General features: G+C 36.0%; 1 long non-coding RNA gene across 1 annotated transcript in view; it reads left to right on the top strand.

Annotated features, from left to right (window-relative positions):
- Positions 1-3,228: 3,228 nt before the first annotated feature.
- Positions 3,229-16,415, top strand: part of LOC127503330 (uncharacterized) — a 38,091-nt gene continuing 24,904 nt past the window's right edge. The window contains exon 1 of the long non-coding RNA XR_007927073.1: positions 3,229-3,744. This is a non-coding gene — a long non-coding RNA (uncharacterized LOC127503330). The remainder of the gene's footprint in view (positions 3,745-16,415) is intronic.

Raw genomic sequence — 16,415 nt, 5'->3', positions numbered from 1 at the left:
TGAAACCAAAACAGAACACAATGAACCAAACATTCTCCCGACATTAGTCCCCCTCCCGGAGAGAAGGATCTCGCTACAGCCAACCCGGCCCACATCCAAGTGTGACGTCAGGAGCCAGGCCCATGCCACCGATTTTATTGGTCATGTCAACCACAGTACTATATTGCCTACACCAAACACTGATCCCTAAACCTACCCGTCACTGTAACCTTAACCAATTAAATTAGCTGCATTAGCTGGAAATTAGCTGGATTTCTGGTTAAGTGGTTTGGGGGGAAAATCGTGCTTTTCCTCATTAACTTTGAACATCGAAAAGACTTAACCCTCACACCTAATTCTTTATAATTTACTTATTATATTTGTCTTTGTTGACAGACCGCACTGAAAGCCACCTAAAACCTACCTTTATGCCTGAAACACACTCAAAACCTACCCTTACACCTGAAACACACCTAAAACCTACCTGAAACACTCAAAACCTACCATTATGCTTAAAAACCCTTTCAATCGGAAACCTACATACAACAAATAGGGGTTTTCGGGGGCGACACGGGGGTGTGGAGTCACCATACATATACATATCTATCATGTCACGGAATGAATAAATGACTCAGACCGGGACTTCTGACGTCACCCTTGGATGTGGGCGGAGTTGGATGTTCACCACAGGCTGCGGCGAGCCCTAATTGCTCCCGGAAGGTGCGTCCTCACGCCGCAGATAATAGTGGTGGATTAACGGGCTTGTCGACTGGAGGCGGAGCCAGGGGATCCCCTTGCCAAGGTGGAGATGAAGACCAGGACTCGGGCTCCGGGATGAAGATAGCCTTTGGATTGTGCTTGGGCTCAGGGTCTGTGGTAGGCTCAGGCAGTATGTCCGTGCTGTGCAGTGTGGATGACTAGCTGGGCTCTTAAACTGGAGTGGGGCTGACAGGGTCTTCTTCCGCTGGGCAGATGGTGAAGAGCGATCTACAATTCACCAGCACCCACTCCACATAGGCAGCAAAATTTCCCAGAGGACCGCCTACGAGCAGGCAGATAGTGGGTGAGGTACGGCAGATATAAAAAATTCCTTTGTGTCATCCTTGAGGTTTTGTTCTTTCTGCTCTAGACAGAGCAACTGGATGGCAGGCAAGTCCATTATTAATCACCATAATAATCCACTCTAGGTTCTCCATTCTGTAACATGTAGTACAACACCCATGAATCTCAGTAGTTTCAAAAGTTCTTTTTAATAAACAAGGAGAAAACACAGGAGAATGGAAATACAGCAACTACACATTAACATAATGACTGAGAATACTGAACTGAGAAAACCAAGGGCTTATAAACACAGAGAGTAATCAAGGGGAAACAGAACAGGTGTGGAACTAATGATTAACCATGGAAACAAAGTAGCAGAATGAAATCAACAGAATGAAAACAAAACCAAAACAGAATACAATGAACCAAATATACTCCTGATAGTAAGTTAACAATAGCATGGTTCCCTCAACAAAAACACAACAGGATTTTTCCATTGGTATTTGAATTCAGAAAATGAACTCTGTGACCAACAAAAGTTTATGATTCTTTTTGACACGTTTTGTTTATCATGATAATCTTCACAAATGAACACAACTTTTTATGAATTTTGAAGCTTAAATACTCGTCAGATGTGAAAAGCTAAATGTAGGCTAAACAAACTACACCACAGTCACATGACTTCAACGTCACTCACCACCATTAATCTTCAGTCAACTCGTTTATAGTCTTTATTTAAAAAAAAAAAAAATCCCTGAAAGTTTGCAAGGACACGATTATTAAAAGGCTGTGACAGCTGTTCGGTGTGATGACGGTTAATGTCCCTGACAACATCTGTAGCCGTAAAATAAAACATTAAAAATATCTTGAGCTTGTGTACACCACAGACCTTATTTCAGGCATTTAACCAAAAACCAATTCAAAAAATCCCACTGACTTGAGGACGATGAAAACGGAAGTTCTAAAATGTTAACTCATTTCCAGGTTTTGGCCTAAAAATATGCCATATGTTGCACAACAAATATCACCTTTTGGATTAAACTTGGTAGACTAAATAAAGTTGCCTTGCTAAGGCTAATTCCATAAATTGACACCAACTCATGCTCTCTTAAAATGGTTTCAAAAGGGGTTTAACAGCATGATGTCATAAAAGAAAAGGATTGCTGATTCCAAAAGTAAAATTCCAAAGAAATTCAAAACAATTCCATCTGAGTTTCATATGAGGAGATATAACCTGCCATGCTGCCACTGCAAATCTTCCTGAAAAGTTGCTGTGACTACAGGATAACTGTTTCATTGTTCAACTGTTCATGTTGTTTCATTGCATCTTTCTTTCTTCTGTGGAAACCATAGGGGAAGTACAGCAGAATGTCTGATCTAAGCAGAATGAAACTTAATCTTAGCTGAAATTTAAGCTGGAAAAAACATGGTCATAATTCAAGTTTATTGTTGGGAAAAGAACCATTTTGGATATTTTGTTATGAATAAAACCAAAAGGCTTTTAGGTGAGTAAATGACCATGAATGATTCATTTACACTTTACGTAACATCTTAATATACTATGTTTCAGGTTAAACTATGTCGCCTAACCAGTTTTGGAAAAATGTTCATCTACCAGCTGTAAAACGCTACTGGATAGGCCTACTGAAGAATCAAGGATAGACATTAAGCAATGGATTCATAGACCCATCATTTGTTATGGAAAGCTGCAATTTTTCATAAAATAACAATTTGAACAGAAAGATGTGCATGCAGGATTTTTTTCAGCACCAGTTTTACTGAGTTTTGTCAAGCATAAAACTCCTAATTATGTTAACTACTGTATAATATGTAGCATTGATGACTGCAGCATAAATGTACAGTAGGCCTACCTGCAACACAGGCTAAACAGTTTCAGCTTGTTGAAAGTCTGCGCTGCCAGAGAGGGTCTGGGATTCATTTGAGTAAAACAAACTGCAAATTGTCCATAACATGCTGTGAGAAGTGCCTTGATTCACCTCGTTAAAATGGACGGAAATCCATCCACTAATTGATTGCTGCATATTCAGTAACAAAGCTGCTGATTGGTTTACTTGTGCTCTGATTGCTATTTATGTTTAGCTTTGATGCATTTCCTGCCAAGCGTTTCTGAGAGTCAGGTTTCACTGTGAGTTACTGCAGACAACGTTACGTTCCAGTAGCCAACTGAAAAAAAAAGGGGGGGTCACTTTGTAGAAGACTATAGAAAGACGTCAGAAGACTTCAGAAGAAAGAAGATCAACATTGTATTGGAACTCATCGACTTGTAGGCTAGTTGACCATTTGATGTCTGTAGCTAAAAAAAATGTGATGTATAAAAAATACAATCTCAAGAACATAATACTGAATATTATAGAATTACAGATATACACAGAAACGATGATTAAAGTAGTGATTGGTTTCTGAAGATTATGCGGCAACAGATGAATGACTGCGCTAGATATCAGGCCTGTAATGCTGCTCTCTGCGGTTAGATGGCAGCAGTCAGCTGTCATGCTGCACATCAACGCTTCCACAGTTACTACAGAGAGTCTGACTTTGCTGCTGCACATTTCATTGTCTTTTATTCACTAGATTGTGAGGAAAAAATCATTTAGAAAGCAACGAGAAATAACACGAGCAAAAAGGAAACACCGCAATAATGGACATGAAAACAAGCGTGTGTCTTTTAGAGCGCCGTATGGAAGGGGAGGAGAGATCACACAGGTGAGATCATAGATTACTGACAATACTGACATGATTTAAGGTGTTTATTTAACTATGGCCATTTTGGCTCCGTGGACAGAGAATTCTGTAATTTCTTCTGAACATTTCCACCACAGTGTCACTTCTGTCACATTGTGTGCTGTGTTCTGTCTTCTGAGACGGAAATGTCAAAACATTTTTGGAATAAACTTGGTAAATACAGTTGCCTTGCTAAAGCTAATTTCATATGCAGCGTTTTAATATATAGGCTACTATAAAAGCAAATAACATTTTTATACTTTTGCATAATTTTACAAAATTACTGGGAATTGAGTATGATACTTATTAAATTGTTTTCACAAGTGAAATTTATTTAGATTTTTCTTTGCTTTCTTCACATGATTTTGTATCATATTTCAGTTTTTAAGTGACTGCAGTCTCTTTGCTAAACAAGGACACTGACGTTTGATAAATTTTTATCAGTGGCAACTGCACAGCTATTTTTCATTCATTATCATACAATAAATATTGAAATAGTTTGTGCTTATTTCACTATTTGTTTAAATCATCATGTATATATTTTTTTTATTATTATGTAAGAATTCCAATTTTTATAATGGATTGTTGGGTCTGAGACAAGGATAAAACAATTAAAAATATTACATAAAATACATCTGAAAAATAAATAATGCAAAGGCATGGAAAAGTTGAAATCTTTTTGTTTTAATACACATAAACTTCTGTGCCTAAAGTTAACAAAACTCCTGGCAATAATGAGATTAAAGGAGAGACACAAACCTTGATTGTTACTATTCATATTTACTGTTATTGAGTCAGTTTCAAAATCCTACATTTGCATGTTTTTTTTTTTTTTTTTTTTTTTAACAGAAAATGGGCCTTATTTATTAATCACGATCAGAATTAATTTTCAGTGTAAATCATTTATAAATCTATTATTATGTAAAATGTTTGCCAAAGCACCAACACGCAAAAACGTACGAAAAACAAAGAAGAAACATGGGGAAAAAAAAGAGATCCTGAACATTGAAAATTAATAGTAGTTACAATAATTAATGTGTAGTTACAAAAAAAATTAATAAAAACTTGAGAACACATTACTGTATGAATACTCTTATTACAGAATTACAGATATACACAGACTCTATGATGATTAAAGAAGCGATTGTTTCCTGAGGAATATGAGTTTTGATGCAACAGACGCATAACTGTCCTTCCTCAGTAACACTTGCATTTGATTTTTTCTGGTAATCTTGATTTTTTTTCTCTCTCTCTGGGAATGTTTAGTCAGGGTTTCTCCCCTGCATCAGCATTTCAGTGCTGAGGAGTGATTTAAAGGGGCACAGGGCTGCCCGACGGGCCCGGCAGTGGAAATAAACACAGCCCCCCCTGACTTTTTAATTAGCCCGAGGTTTGGGCTGACAACTCCTCCTGACACCACTAGCGCAGTAACTAGCTATTACACTAAATATTTGGAGTGTAGCACAGCTGAGGCTGACAGCGTCGGCTTCCTAGGGGGCCAACAAGAAACGAAATGCTGAAAGAAATATTACGGAAATCAGGGGCAATAAGAATGTGTTCAATGATCATGTGCCTGTGGATTCATCAACGCATGGAGTTTTAAAAGGCTGGTGGTATTTCTAGTCGCGTGAGGGGTGGGGGTGCTTCTTGCTTGATTGCATGTTAACAATTTTAATGAAAGTCGTGAGGGATGTTGACTTGGCACCGCTTTTAGAATGTATTGTGGGAGGGAGATGTACGTCGGGCTATTTGTAGGGTCATGACTTTACTAAGAAATGCGTCTGCCCACCTGGATTCTGTTGTTTGGCGACTCATATGGAGGTCTAACTTTATTCTGTGCGGCTATTATAAGTTTTAACAGTGTCAGTTGAATATGAATGCTAGGATTGCTTTGTCAGTTACTTTTTGTTGCTTTGAAACTTTCCAGAGGTTCCTCTTTCATAGATCAGGATGTGTCCTGAGGAATATGAATATCTCACATATATGAATGTCTCACATATAAATATCTCCTTTTTTAAAATAATGATGTTACTAATTTTTCATTTGAATGAATATCATCTGTCCATATCTTTTCCTCCTTTACTGACAACTCTGATTGTCTCAAACTGACAAACCGACATCATATGATTCATGATGAACGTCTACACTGGTTATCCTCAAATTTTGTGTATTGTTAATCTCTGTCTGTGCACAATGGCGATAACCTGTGGTTGCATTACTGAAATGTTAATTTCATAATTCGCACCCACACACCACTAAAATAATTTCTAAATGAGGTGTTTCAAATATCAGCACGCTATAGCTGGTGAAAGACAGGTGAGAAAAGTGTGTTGTGCCGTTTCTATAAACAGACGTGTTTTTTGGGTTGTGAGCAGACCTGCTGGAGTCACAATTTAAAAAAAAAATAAAAAATACTCACTACAATCATTATTTTGCACTGGTTTTGTTGTTGCTTTCTAATTGCTGGTTGCTGTTGGAGCTTGCGCACCTGATGATAGATATTGCCAAGCATTCTGGGATTGATCCAGGTCAGTGGCAGATACTTAGAGAGAGAGAGAGAGAGAGAGAGAGAGAGAGAGAGAGAGATTGGTATTCTCTTGGCGTAAATAAAAGCCTAATTGTGTCTAGGTTTGTGCATTCTTCTAGTTTTACGCAACTATAATAACAGATGCATAACCGGTATAATACAAAAGTAATGACTTCAGGACATATGACTGGAGCAGCCATCATTGCCTGATTTGAGTATGTTTAGTTGATCTAAAATATATATATATATATATATATGTATATATATATATATATATATATATATATTCTTATGTGTGTGTGTTGAATGTTAAATACATTTGTTAAACTTGATCTGGTTTCACCTTTTATATTTAACACAATCTGTCTTTATTGTGTTTCATTTATGAATCTGAGACTGTGTTTTTACGGCGACAAAGTGTCTGAATTCTTCATGTTTAGTTCAATGCTCTGTTGAACTGTTTCAGACCCACTTGATTCACTCTTCATGTTCAAGGACTGTTAATGCTCTTGTGTTCTTGAACGTTTGGTTCAACGGGTCTGTCTAGATCCTTATCAGTGTTGGGTAAGTTACTCTAAAAAAAGTAATTAATTTCTAGCAACTAATCACACATTGAACAGTGTAATTAGATTATTGTACTAATTACTTTCTCTAAAAAGTATTGCATTACTTATTACTAATTACTTTCTAAATCCCATATCAAACAGTTGAACAATACAAGGATAGACATGAAACTAAATCTTTCAAATAAATAATATAAAAATGCATAAATCATTCTTTAACTGACCAAAGTATTTAAAGGGAGAAGGTTACATTAAAACATACATTTTAATGTTAAATCCACTATTGTTTTATATATAATTGTTCTATAGTCTATACAGTATTTATTGCAATTACATCAGAAGTAACTGTAATGAAATTACAGAAAAATTAAGAGTAATCCCTTACTTTACTTTTTCAAAGGAAAAGCAATTAAATTACAGCAAAAAATTGGTTAATAATGCATTACACCCAACACTGATCCTTGTATGAAAATCAAAACAAATGAAAGCACTAATATGGATGTAAAACAATTGACTGCAAAAGTTCAATGAAGTACGAACTACAGTATGTGAATCAGAATGCTTATTAACAGGTTATGTTTTTAGTGCATGATCATCTGTAAGCATTAAGTATTATTACATAAGAATTATTACGTATTAAGAAACACTAGTGACTGTTGGACCTGGATAATATTATAGTCAGCATGTGAAGTGTTGCTGTCAGTAGTGCATGCGTAGATGGTGAGAGCAGGCGGCCATTTTTCACCACAGTGCTCAAGCTTTTGTCCTCCCCAGCGACTCTCCCTGAAAGAGGGGGAGTGATCCGCCGCTCGGACCTCCAGCGTCTGGAAAACAGGCCCGCCGCAGGAGAGCTGATTCCAGCGCTGCCATTAGTGGGTTGGAGACCTCAGGCCTCAAACCGGCCTTTCTTTTTTTATTCCTCCCTGATGTACTCAGTTTCTCTCCTGACTGGAGCGGCTGGTAAAATGTGATTCAAAACAGCGAGAAATTTGATTATAGTGACCGGTGAAGCGTTGCTTGTTCTTTAAATTGTTTTAACACTGAGCTAATATCAAGACGAAATGGGGGAGGGGAGTTTGTGATTAATTACTTTGTAGACAGACTTATTTAAAGAATGCTGCACTTAATTGATTGATCCCATAAGTTTGGCAGTTAGAGCGGAAAGGGTGTGTGTGCGTTTAACCATTTACTAAATTTACATTGGAAGTTCTTCTGGCAGGTCGGCATATTAAAACAGATCTTTTGTATTCTGTAGCTTCTTTGCTAAAGAATAAGTGATTTGTGTTTGTTTGTTTATGTAAAAAGTAAGTTGTGTGAGAAAGTATACTATTTTTTTTTTAATTTACTGTAAAAAGGAATGTTATATGCATATCACATCACTGCATTTTAAATCTTAATACAATACAGTGTATTTTTCATTCCATACTTGTATATTTGTATGATACACAAATACTAAAAAATGATTTTACCTTTACTGAACATAAATAAACATGTACTATATACTTAATCTCAGGATCATTTCAAAAACAAATGGAGCTTTTGTCCATATTCATTTAATTAGCTTGAACGGCAGTTGATGTATTTTGATTTGAAAGTGTAAAATAAGCAGAGGCTTTTAAAGACATTTGCAAATGTAACTCTTTCAACATCGTTTATATATGAAAAAAAAATACATCTCATATGGGAAAACCATTTTATAATTTTCAGTATATGCTGAAGTAACATAGATGAACTCAGATGGGTTTATTTTGATTGTGTTTTCGGTTTTGTTAATGGAAATACTACTTGAACAGTTTTCCTGAAAAATCACAGACTTTCCAAACAATTCCTGGATTGAACAGTACCGATGCAGATTTCACTTTGATTTTATTGTTTTACTCTATTCTATGTGATTGTATATTAATTACTTTCTCATGAAATATGATTTCATGATATTAGCAGAAAATGACAACATTATTCTGTAATACCATTGTGATCATGACATTTAACGTGCAATTTAAAATGTAAAAAAAAAAAATATATATATATATTAAATGTTATTCTTGTAATACAGTTTTGAAAGGTATTAAAACCACTTTTTGTATATATTATGCATGTTTTGATTCTATTTAAATTAAGTTTAAAAACTTTAATGTTGAATACATGTATTCCAACTGTAGTGTATGTGTGTGTGTGTGTGTGTGTGTGTGTGTGGTCCTGGTAAACCCTATGTTGTGGATACAAAATGTCCCTAAAAATATGGCAATATCTGAAATCCTTGTCATTGTGGGGGCATTTTTTTGGTCTCCATGAGGAAAACAGAATGATGTTTTTTGAAAGTATAAAAATGCAGAAAGTTTTCTGTGATGGGTTTAGGATTAGGGTTAGGGGATAGAATATACAGTTTGTACAGTATAAAAAAAAAATCATTATGTTTATGTAAACTCCTCATAAAACATAACCCAGCATTATTTCTTATTTCTTTTCTTTCTGTTATATTCTTATATTACCACAAAATTCAGCTAATGTAGTCAAGCCAAAACTGTAATATTATTATTATTTATTAAATTACAAAGGAAAACCTGAACGATTATGTAATATAATATTTTTTTTTGTCTACTAGACTTGGACTTATTGATCATTTTAAATTAAATTTCCCAGCAGATGATTGCAGATGATCTCTCTCCTCTACCTCCATCTGTCCATCTCTTTCACCCCCATGTTTGCTCCTGATCTATTAATAACCTCAGTGGCTGTGAGCAATCGCTCAGTGTCTACACCTCCTTTCATTCAAGCATTTACAAGAATTAAAAACAAAAGCAAACAGCCATCACAGCACAGAAGAGAAATGCTCGCAAAGACTCTAACTGACAGAAAGTTAAATACTGGAGACTTGCAAGGGAAAGACAGAGGTCTGCATTCCCCATTAATGTAAAATTTATTTACAGACATTCTTTTTTGTGCAAAAAAATGAGTTTTGCCTTTGCATCAAACAGCGTCTTTTAAACATATTTAAATAATGTAGCACGTCAGATATTTGCATTGTGACACAGACGTGCCACACACACACACGTGGGTCTGGTTAAGTGATTGTGTAATAGTGGTGCGGATTTGGCAGTCAGAGGTTGAAGTGTTTCTGAATTCAGTGGCCAGACCATGAAGACCAAAAATATACACCCAACCAATGTGAGACACATGTCAGCAAACAGAGCAGATGACAATCATGTCAAAAGCTGCACAGCAGTGTGAGAGATCTAATATTGGACAATCTATATTATTAATGTACTGTATAAATCCAGGGGTTTATTATTTTAATCATAATAAAAATCTATCTATCTATCTAGTGAAGCTAATGTCTTTTCTAACATTTTTAGGAAATGTTTAAGTCATAATTAAATGTTGTATGTGTGCGCACATACACAAATAGTCACATGGAGAGTTACTAATTATTTTGCTATCTTTGAAACTCCTTTGTGTAAAGTGAAAAGTGTGGATATTTACCGTATCAAGTATGTATCAATACCACAGGCTTTGATATTTTCTTTTCTGGTTGAACTGGCAACTGTTATTATTAGTTGTTCATCATTATTGCTGTAGTAAAAATGCAGAGAATGTACTTTTTCACAGAATATCGCACATGATACTGAGCTAAAACCTTGAGAAGACATTAAATAAATATTCATGTTATATATTCCTGTTACTCGACTGTTATTGGCTAGCAACAATCTCCAGCGAACACATGTACATCTTATGTGCACTGGATGTCCCTTTGGATAAAATCGTCTGCCTCATTCATGTTGTCATTTCCCACTGTAAATATTTTGACTTGTCCCGTAGTTTAATACAGTAACGCTCATCAGTGGGGGAACTTACCATGATTGTTCCCAAGACTTTTATAAGTCCACTGTAAGTGTATTTCTGTCAACTCATATATTTGTTTGTTTTATGTAACCTAGAAAATTAAAAAAAACAAACAAAAAAAAACAGAAAATCACCAGTGAATGGCATACTTATATCACGTTAGCATCATTTAGTTTGTGGTACTTGAATAAACTTAAAAGTCATTTCCCGAAATTTATTGAAGGGAAGAGAAAGGTGGTGTGTTTGGTGAAAAGCGTTGTTGCCAGTGATATTAGAGATTAGTTAGGCCTGTGAGTGTGAGAAGAGCCCTCTGTTTTCTCCATTTGACCAAATGGAGTGAACGTTTGAAATGTTTGAGAAACCTCTGAAGATAAGGAGGGAGGAAAGAGACACTGATGACTAATGAGTTTATCAATCATTTTTAAAGGTCATGACACTCCAAGCCAACGTTAAAGAACTAGTGGTGACGAAAGCCGACTGTGTCACGTCGGCTGCGTCTGGGACAAAAAGCTGCACTTAAACACACCGCAAAGATTACAGTTGACTGCCAACTAGCATGTGTGTTCTGAGCCTGTGTGAAAGGAAATAACTGTCTATGTCAGCAGGTATCAGTAGTCTATATTTGTCATTCAAAATCTAGGAATACAGATATACAAACCGTAAACAAAGCAGCGCTTGCTCTTTCTTCATTCCTGGCGGCTCATGTTGTTATGAAAATATTTGCGTATTGGAATTCTCAGATACGTTGACGTAAAATTATAACAGCCTTCTGTCTGTGCCGTCTTAACTTCTTTGCTCGCTTCCATCACTTTTGCTTTTATTCTTGTGCACTGACTCGTTTGCTAAACTGAACCGCCAATTAGAGTTCTGAATCATTGAATCAGGCAAACTGCCGCTGATGTGAGCCCGACTAGAGTCAATGTGTGGAACACACCGCAAAAAAAAAAAACTAAACAAAAAAAAACAGCCCGACAGACAAACATTGGCTTGGCATGCCACAGCCCTAAGGTTATCTGCAGGAAGCAAAAATCACATATAAGATATCTTAAAGAAAAATAAAAATCTCTTTCCTCTGGGAATCTTTTTTTTTTTTTTTTTTACTTATCTTTTTAATACAATAAAAGTAAATGAGATGGTCAAAAGGGCACTGTAAAGGTATGAAAACAGTGGTCCATAAGACTGGTGTGCTGTACTCAATTTCCTCTGAAGCTGTATGACAGCTGTGTGTGTGAGGGACAGACTGAAATTTAAATATATCACTTCAATATAACACTTAGAATAATGCACAAGTCATTTAACATGAGGGTGAGTAAATAATGGCAGAATTTCATTTTTCATTCTCAGAATCAGATCATAGAAAGAGTTTGAGAGAAGATCTCAACAATGTGCAATCAAAAGTCAGAGATCCCAGTATGACTCCAAAATGTCTTCCAGGACCAAATGATGTCTATATAGTTTTTATATTTATTTTAGTAAAATGATTTTAACAAATGATCTGAGCTGTGCCATCTGCATCCATTTTTATAGAATCCCAGCCAATGAAAATGTTATAAGAAAGTTTTGCTAAAATGCTCTTTCTAAACACTCAAAACGTCCAGTTTATTAAATGTTTGTTGTTGTTGTTTTTTTTTTTTATTTTATTTTTGGTTATACAAACATTAAGGGATAGTTTACCCAAAAATGAAAATTCTGTCATTAATTACTCACTTTTATGTCGTTCCAAACCCGTAAGACTTTCGTTCATCTTCGGAAATCAAATGAAGATCTTTTCGATGAAATCTGAGAGCTTTCTGTCCCTTCGTAGACAGCCCACGCAACTACCACTGTCACGCTTCAAAAAGTTCATAAAGAGATCTTACAACTAATCCATATGAATTGAATGGTTTAGTCCAAATTTTTTGGAGACTCAATTGTTTTATATGGTGACCAGATTTAATTTAGGCTTTTATTCACATATAAGCATTGATCAGCGAACATAAACAGAAGCTCAACTGAACCTGCTTGACGCGCGAGAACAAACCTCTTGCGGAAGCTCAAACTTGCTGCGTAAAGGTGATGATACACGGGGCAACTTTTTGAGCAATGTTGCCGGGCAATGTCGCAGAGTGATGTTGCTTGGGCACTTTCCCATTGAGAATGGGAAACAAATTTCGATCTAAAGTATCCAGATAGAAATTTGTTGCCCATTCTCAATAGGAAAGTGCCCAAGCAACATCACTCGGCGACATTGCCGGCAATATTGCTCAAAAAGTTGCCCTGTGTATCATCACCTTAACACGAGAATAAACCTCATTGGTTCTCGCAGGTCAAGCAAACAAGTTTGAGCTTCCATTTACCACAACTGATGTGTGCGTTAATGAATGTTTATAAGTTAATATAAGCCTAAATTCAATCTGTTCTGAAAATTTGTACTAAATTGCTCAATACATATGGATTAGTTTTATGAACTTTTTGAAGCGGGTTTGTAACGATATGAGGGTGCGTAATTAATGACAGATTTTTCATTTTTGGGTGAACTATCCCTTTAAGGGAACATTCCATTTTATTATTTTGCAAACATTATGGGAATGTTACTTTTTGAGTGTTCTAAAACAAGTAGTAACATTAAAAAACAAACAAAAAAGCGTTAAACAACGAGATTATTCCTTGTTAGCTGGGATGGTTGTTATAATTGTTAAAGGTAGGGTATAGGTCATTTTCACATTTTCAGAAAGGCTAGCAATAGTGAGCTAGCTTTGAAAGCATATGATCCCACCCTCCCAAAGCGTCTCTAAAAACAACTATGCGTACAGCAGGGAGCAAACAAAAGCGTCATGAGAGACAGCGTTAACTCATGTCTCAAAGCACATGACATTACAATAATAATGAACATAACTTAAAGAGCACTGACCAATACCACCTGAATGCAGCAGATTCATTTCGGCATTAATAGTGTTGCCACTGAAACATAAATTCGAGTCACAAACCGCACCATCTCTTCCAAATTACGGCGTAATTAGTTATGGTGTGAACGCAAAGTTGGATGTTGTGAACAGGGTGCACGAGGGTATGTAAAAACATACTTTGACAGGCAGGTAGGACATCCTATCGCATCCCATCGCACCGAGGGATATGATTGGATAAACATTTTATGGTCCTACACCTTCCACAGATGAATATGTATAAATACATATTTTATAAATACATATTATAAATACATATACTTTTACCCACATTGATTCTGTCATGTATATGATAAAAACTACAGGACAAATGTTACAGTGTCAATGATCACAGTTACTATTAAAATTCCCTTAAAATTCCCTTGTTGCCTTTGATAATGAAAATACATAAACACAAAATGACTGAAAAGGAAGCTGTCATTTCGAAACCACCCCAGCAAAGCTGATTCATATCGCTAGAAAACAGCTGAAGCCCATTACAAAATGAAATAGTTTATGTGCATTCCACCGAACCAATACATGTGACTAAGAAAAATAAAATGAAATACTATGAGTCAGGTGTGAGTCTGTCCGACCGACACAGTCCTGCTCCTTATTGTTTTGTTGGGAGGTTCCTCTGGACAGGAAACGAGCAGGTTGTTCCAGACGGAGGCTGAGAGTGGAACAGTTCTTTATTCAAGGGCGGGAAGTCATTCCATCAATGCAGAAAAACACCAAAGAAACGTTTCCTTCCCCATCCGTTTCCCAGTGCGATTTAGTTGAAAAGGCACAATTCTTTACACTGGAGTTGCATGTTTATGCACATGAGATCGCAAGATCAACACACACTAGACGTCTAAATATCCATGGACAGAGCTCATGTCTGAACAATGTCTTATTTAGATGTTGTTCTCTTTACTGACGATGATGATGATGACATGACATGACATGAAAAACAGAATGACAGTTTATGGTCACAACATTGAAGACATAAAACATATTAACAATATTAATAATTCATACACATTAATGTTCACAAAACATTAACATTTGAATTGTAGCTCTGTATTTTAGCTTTAAAATACTTGCACAAATTTCACAACCTGGCACACATATAAGTCATGAGGTTCCGCTGATATCTTTCAACTCATGATATCCGTTGCACTGGACATTAAACTTCTTAAAGAAAAAAAAAAAAAAAATCCTGTGCTCGACAACTCTCAAAGATCGTCAAATTAACTTTTATTGAATATTATGACTTGATACTATTAAGATTATAATAGATGCAAGTTGATGATGCTACCATGAACAAATAAAAGCTAAAAAAAAAAAAAAAAAAGGAGCTCCTCCTTCTTCTCATGTCTAGTGATGCCTGAATCTCAATCAGATTAAGTTAGGGGTCATGTCTTTGTTGTGATTGGTTGATCATGGACCAATCAGAGACCAAGCAGTACTCATAACAACATTACATTTTATTGGTTTAAACCAAAATCCATGTGACGTCCTTTCCAATGGCTGCAGGGTTTGAAGGGGTTTTAATGTCAACATAAAATGGCGTTCGCAACCCATTTTACTTCTGAAATATGACGTGTTTCTGAGTGAAACAGGAAATTCCGCAAAAATACTGTATAGTGGGACTATTTCATCCTTAGAAATGAGAGTTGGTTTGGAGGGTTGAAAAAGTAGAGGTCTTGGTGACGTCAGCCGAAAACGAAAGATGTTTCGGGGGTGAAGCAAGTTATTACATTTTAATGAAGATTAAAAAGGAAAATATTGTATTCTTTGGAATAATGTGCAGTGATGAATCGCATAATATGTGGAACATGAATTAGAAAAATTGCCTCAATTTTGATTCCTTGTTGATTTTAATGAAAATTCTGTTCTGTACCTCAACTTGAGGAGGATTCAGCTGTCATCTTTTTGCTTGGTGTTTGGATCTAGTTGTGACAATCTGGGACAATTTACTGAATTTCAAAGGATATTTTTGAGAGTTTCCACTGTGGACATATTATCCAGTCATATTTTCAGGCATGTGGTGATGTATTTTGTGTACTGAGCATGTATTTCACAGATGACAGAGTCTAATAACAATCCTCAAGTCTTGTGGCAGTGCTTGTACTCGAATTAGCAAACAGTGTAGAAAAAGAGGCCCTTGTTGTCAGCGTCTTGACTGACAGGAAATGGCCCATAATCAGTGCGCATTTGAGCGCCACAGCATTCCTGTGAAATGACACAAGTTCAGCTGGGTAATTAGCTCATTAGTTAACATAAACACGTAGCAAGCTCTGCTCAGCTGGTGGCGTTAGTGCTACGTGTGCGCACACACACACACACACACGCACACACACACACTAGTCTTCTGGTTTAAGACTTTCACTGGCTGTAATCCTATAAAGACTCAGATTGTTGATTTAAGTAATTCTGACATCTGTTACAATGAAGATTTTTCAGTGACACTTTATAATAACTTCCACGAATAACATTAACAAACATTCAGTTATAAAATACTTAACAGCTCATTGCTTATGCAGACATTTAGAATGCTGGAAATGCCATATTGTCATATTTGAATCTATATCAACTACTGATCTGTGTGGTGCCAATGCAATGATTTCATTGATTTCCAGCTCCTGGTTCTGTCCCTTATCTCTACCCCACATCGCTTCCTGTGATTTTTAATTTAAAATTCAAAACCATGAAAAACATGCCAGCAAAATAATTAAAACTTATCAATCAGAAAACCTAAAATTCATTTTGAATATTACTGAAATGTGTATGTAAAGTGTATAAAAACTCAACACT

Source organism: Ctenopharyngodon idella, chromosome 2 (genome assembly GCF_019924925.1).
Source record: "Ctenopharyngodon idella isolate HZGC_01 chromosome 2, HZGC01, whole genome shotgun sequence".
NCBI classification, from domain to species: Eukaryota; Metazoa; Chordata; class Actinopteri; order Cypriniformes; family Xenocyprididae; genus Ctenopharyngodon; species Ctenopharyngodon idella.
The sequence above is the reverse complement of the archived record's forward strand: the minus strand, read 5'-3'. Positions and strand labels throughout refer to the sequence as shown.